Consider the following 6,354-nt stretch of genomic DNA (forward strand, 5'->3'; position numbering starts at 1 on the left):
ATTGTGAGAATATTACAAACGTCTGACAAACCTGAAAAATGTAAATTTTCAATTTCAACCAAACATGCTAGAAATGCTCCAATTGAGCTAATTAGCTTATTGTGAGAATATTGCAATTGTCTGACTAAACTGCAAAATGTAAATTTTCAATTTCAACCAAACATGCTAGAAATGCTCCAATTGAGCTAATTACCTTATTGTGAGAATATTACAAACGTCTGACAAACATGATAAATGTAAATTTCCAATTTTAACCAAACATTCTAGAAATGCTCTAATTGAGCTAATTAGCTTTTTGTGAGAATATTACAAACGTCTGACAAAACTGAAAAATGTAAATTTCCAATTTCAACCAAACATGCTAGAAATGCTCCAATTGAGCTAATTAGCTTATTGTGAGAATATTACAAACGTCTGACAACACTGAAAAATGTAAATTTCCAATTTCAACCAAACATGCTAGAAATGCTCCAATTGAGCTAATTAGCTTATTGTGAGAATATTGCAATTGTCTGACAAAAGTGAAAAATGTAAATTTCCAATTTCAACCAAACATGCTAGAAATGCTCCAATTGAGCTAATTAGCTTATTGTGAGAATATTACAAACGTCTGACAAAACTGAAAATTGTAAATTTCCAATTTCAACCAAACATGCTAGAAATGCTCCAATTGAGCTACTTAGCTTATTGTGAGAATATTACAAACGTCTGACAAAACTGAAAAATGTAAATTTCCAATTTCAACCAAACATGCTAGAAGTGCTTCAATTGAGCTAATCAGCTTATTGAGAGAATATTGCAATTGTCTGACAAAAGTGAAAAATGTAAATTTCCAATTTCAACCAAACATGCTAGAAATGCTCCAATTGAGCTAATTAGCTTATTGTGAGAATATTACAAACGTCTGACAAAACTGAAAAATGTAAATTTCCAATTTCAACCAAACATGCTAGAAATGCTCCAATTGAGCTAATTAGCTTATTGTGAGAATATTACAAACGTCTGACAAAACTGAAAAATGTAAATTTCCAATTTCAACCAAACATGCTAGAAATGCTTCAATTGAGCTAATTAGCTTATTGAGAGAATATTGCAATTGTCTGACAAAAGTGAAAAATGTAAATTTCCAATTTCAACCAAACATGCTAGAAATGCTCCAATTGAGCTAATTAGCTTATTGTGAGAATATTGCAATTGTCTGACAAAAGTGAAAAATGTAAGTTTCCAATTTTAACCAAACATGCTAGAAAAGCTCCAATTGAGCTAATTAGCTTATTGTGAGAATATTACAAACGTCTGACAAAAGTGAAAAATGTAAATTTCCAATTTCAACCAAACATGCTAGTAATGCTCCAATTGAGCTCATTAGCTTATTGAGAGAATATTACAAACGTCTGACAAAAGTGAAAAATGTAAATTTCCAATTTCAACCAAACATGCTAGAAATGCTCCAATTGAGCTAATTAGCTTATTGTGAGAATATTGCAATTGTCTGACAAAAGTGAAAAATGTAAATTGCCAATTTCATCCAAACATGCTAGAAATGCTCCAATTGAGCTAATTAGCTTATTGTGAGAATATTACAAACGTCTGACAAAACTGAAAAATGTAAATTTCCAATTTCAACCAAACATGCTAGAAATGCTCCAATTGAGCTAATTAGCTTATTGTGAGAATATTACAAACGTCTGACAAAAGTGAAAAATGTAAATTTCCAATTTCAACCAAACATGCTAGAAATGCTCCAATTGAGCTAATTAGCTTATTGTGAGAATATTGCAATTGTCTGACAAAAGTGAAAAATGTAAGTTTCCAATTTTAACCAAACATGCTAGAAAAGCTCCAATTGAACTAATTAGCTTATTGTGAGAATATTACAAACGTCTGACAAAAGTGAAAAATGTAAATTTCCAATTTCAACCAAACATGCTAGAAATGCTCCAATTGAGCTCATTAGCTTATTGAGAGAATATTACAAACGTCTGACAAAAGTGAAAAATGTAAACTTCCAGTTGCAACCAAACATGCTAGAAATGCTCCAATTGAGCTAATTAGCTTATTGTGAGAATATTGCAATTGTCTGACAAAAAAGAAAAATGTAAATTTCCAATTTCAACCAAACATGCTAGAAATGCTCCAATTGAGCTCATTAGCTTATTGAGTGAATATTACAAACGTCTGACAAAAGTGAAAAATGTAAATTTCCAATTTCAACCAAACATGCTAGAAATGCTCCAATTGAGCTAATTAGCTTATTGTGAGAATATTGCAATTGTCTGACAAAAGTGAAAAATGTAAATTTCCAATTTCAACCAAACATGCTAGAAATGCTCCAATTGAGCTAATTAGCTTATTGTGAGAATATTGCAATTGTCTGACAAAAGTGAAAAATGTAAATTTCCAATTTCAACCAAACATGCTAGAAATGCTCCAATTGAGCTACTTAGCTTATTGTGAGAATATTACAAACGTCTGACAAAACTGAAAAATGTAAATTTCCAATTTCAACCAAACATGCTAGAAATGCTTCAATTGAGCTAATTAGCTTATTGAGAGAATATTGCAATTGTCTGACAAAAGTGAAAAATGTAAATTTCCAATTTCAACCAAACATGCTAGAAATGCTCCAATTGAGCTAATTAGCTTATTGTGAGAATATTGCAATTGTCTGACAAAAGTGAAAAATGTAAGTTTCCAATTTTAACCAAACATGCTAGAAAAGCTCCAATTGAGCTAATTAGCTTATTGTGAGAATATTACAAACGTCTGACAAAACTGAAAAATGTAAATTTCCAATTTCAACCAAACATGCTAGAAATGCTCCAATTGAGCTCATTAGCTTATTGAGAGAATATTACAAACGTCTGACAAAAGTGAAAAATGTAAATTTCCAATTTCAACCAAACATGCTAGAAATGCTCCAATTGAGCTAATTAGCTTATTGTGAGAATATTGCAATTGTCTGACAAAAGTGAAAAATGTAAATTTCCAATTTCAACCAAACATGCTAGAAATGCTCCAATTGAGCTAATTAGCTTATTGTGAGAATATTGCAATTGTCTGACAAAAGTGAAAAATGTAAATTTCCAATTTCAACCAAACATGCTAGAAATGCTCCAATTGAGCTAATTAGCTTATTGTGAGAATATTGCAATTGTCTGACAAAAGTGAAAAATGTAAATTTCCAATTTCAACCAAACATGCTAGAAATGCTCCAATTGAGCTAATTAGCTTATTGTGAGAATATTACAAACGTCTGACAAAAGTGAAAAATGTAAATTTCCAATTTTAACCAAACATGCTAGAAATGCTCCAATTGAGCTAATTAGCTTATTGTGAGAATATTACAAACGTCTGACAAAAGTGAAAAATGTAAATTTCCAATTTCAACCAAACATGCTAGAAATGCTCCAATTGAGCTAATTAGCTTATTGTGAGAATATTGCAATTGTCTGACAAAAGTGAAAAATGTAAATTGCCAATTTCATCCAAACATGCTAGAAATGCTCCAATTGAGCTAATTAGCTTATTGTGAGAATATTACAAACGTCTGACAAAACTGAAAAATGTAAATTTCCAATTTCAACCAAACATGCTAGAAATGCTCCAATTGAGCTAATTAGCTTATTGTGAGAATATTACAAACGTCTGACAAAACCGAAAAATTTAATTTTCCAATTTCAACCAAACATGCTAGAAATGCTCCAATTGAGCTAATTAGCTTATTGTGAGAATATTACAAACGTCTGACAAAAGTGAAAAATGTAAATTTCCAATTTCAACCAAACATGCTAGAAATGCTCCAATTGAGCTAATTAGCTTATTGTGAGAATATTGCAATTGTCTGACAAAAGTGAAAAATGTAAGTTTCCAATTTTAACCAAACATGCTAGAAAAGCTCCAATTGAGCTAATTCGCTTATTGTGAGAATATTACAAACGTCTGACAAAAGTGAAAAATGTAAATTTCCAATTTCAACCAAACATGCTAGAAATGCTCCAATTGAGCTAATTAGCTTATTGTGAGAATATTGCAATTGTCTGACAAAAGTGAAAAATGTAAATTGCCAATTTCAACCAAACATGCTAGAAATGCTCCAATTGAGCTAATTAGCTTATTGTGAGAATATTACAAACGTCTGACAAAACTGAAAAATGTAAATTTCCAATTTCAACCAAACATGCTAGAAATGCTCCAATTGAGCTAATTAGCTTATTGTGAGAATATCACAAACGTCTGACAAAACTGAAAAATTTAAATTTCCAATTTCAACCAAACATGCTAGAAATGCTCCAATTGAGCTCATTAGCTTATTGAGAGAATATTACAAACGTCTGACAAAAGTGAAAAATGTAAATTTCCAATTTCAACCAAACATGCTAGAAATGCTCCAATTGAGCTAATTAGCTTATTGTGAGAATATTGCAATTGTCTGACAAAAGTGAAAAATGTAAATTTCCAATTTCAACCAAACATGCTAGAAATGCTCCAATTGCGCTAATTAGCTTATTGTGAGAATATTGCAATTGTCTGACAAAAGTGAAAAATGTAAATTGCCAATTTCATCCAAACATGTTAGAAATGCTCCAATTGAGCTAATTAGCTTATTGTGAGAATATTACAAACGTCTGACAAAACTGAAAAATGTAAATTTCCAATTTCAACCAAACATGCTAGAAATGCTCCAATTGAGCTAATTAGCTTATTGTGAGAATATTACAAACGTCTGACAAACTGAAAAATTTAAATTTCCAATTTCAACCAAACATGCTAGAAATGCTCCAATTGAGCTAATTAGCTTATTGTGAGAATATTACAAACGTCTGACAAAAGTGAAAAATGTAAATTTCCAATTTCAACCAAACATGCTAGAAATGCTCCAATTGAGCTAATTAGCTTATTGTGAGAATATTGCAATTGTCTGACAAAAGTGAAAAATGTAAGTTTCCAATTTCAACCAAACATGCTAGAAATGCTCCAATTGAGCTCATTAGCTTATTGAGAGAATATTACAAACGTCTGACAAAAGTGAAAAATGTAAATTTCCAATTTCAACCAAACATGCTAGAAATGCTCCAATTGAGCTAATTAGCTTATTGTGAGAATATTGCAATTGTCTGACAAAAGTGAAAAATGTAAATTTCCAATTTCAACCAAACATGCTAGAAATGCTCCAATTGCGCTAATTAGCTTATTGTGAGAATATTGCAATTGTCTGACAAAAGTGAAAAATGTAAATTTCCAATTTCAACCAAACATGCTAGAAATGCTCCAATTGAGCTAATTAGCTTATTGTGAGAATATTACAAACGTCTGACAAAAGTGAAAAATGTAAATTTCCAATTTCAACCAAACATGCTAGAAATGCTCCAATTGAGCTAATTAGCTTATTGTGAGAATATTACAAACGTCTGACAAAAGTGAAAAATGTAAATTTCCAATTTCAACCAAACATGCTAGAAATGCTCCAATTGAGCTAATTAGCTTATTGTGAGAATATTGCAATTGTCTGACAAAAGTGAAAAATGTAAATTTTCAATTTCAACCAAACATGCTAGAAATGCTCCAATTGAGCTAATTAGCTTATTGTGAGAATATTGCAATTGTCTGACAAAAGTGAAAAATGTAAATTTCCAATTTCAACCAAACATGCTAGAAATGCTCCAATTGAGCTAATTAGCTTATTGTGAGAATATTACAAACGTCTGACAAAACTGAAAATTGTAAATTTCCAATTTCAACCAAACATGCTAGAAATGCTCCAATTGAGCTACTTAGCTTATTGTGAGAATATTACAAACGTCTGACAAAACTGAAAAATGTAAATTTCCAATTTCAACCAAACATGCTAGAAATGCTTCAATTGAGCTAATTAGCTTATTGAGAGAATATTGCAATTGTCTGACAAAAGTGAAAAATGTAAATTTCCAATTTCAACCAAACATGCTAGAAATGCTCCAATTGAGCTAATTAGCTTATTGTGAGAATATTACAAACGTCTGACAAAACTGAAAAATGTAAGTTTCCAATTTCAACCAAACATGCTAGAAATGCTCCAATTGAGCTACTTAGCTTACTGTGAGAATATTACAAACGTCTGACAAAACTGAAAAATGTAAATTTCCAATTTCAACCAAACATGCTAGAAATGCTTCAATTGAGCTAATTAGCTTATTGAGAGAATATTGCAATTGTCTGACAAAAGTGAAAAATGTAAATTTCCAATTTCAACCAAACATGCTAGAAATGCTCCAATTGAGCTAATTAGCTTATTGTGAAAATATTGCAATTGTCTGACAAAAGCGAAAAATGTAAATTTCCAATTTTAACCAAACATGCTAGAAAAGCTCCAAT

Source organism: Watersipora subatra, chromosome 8 (genome assembly GCF_963576615.1).
Source record: "Watersipora subatra chromosome 8, tzWatSuba1.1, whole genome shotgun sequence".
In the NCBI taxonomy this organism is placed as follows: Eukaryota; Metazoa; Bryozoa; class Gymnolaemata; order Cheilostomatida; family Watersiporidae; genus Watersipora; species Watersipora subatra.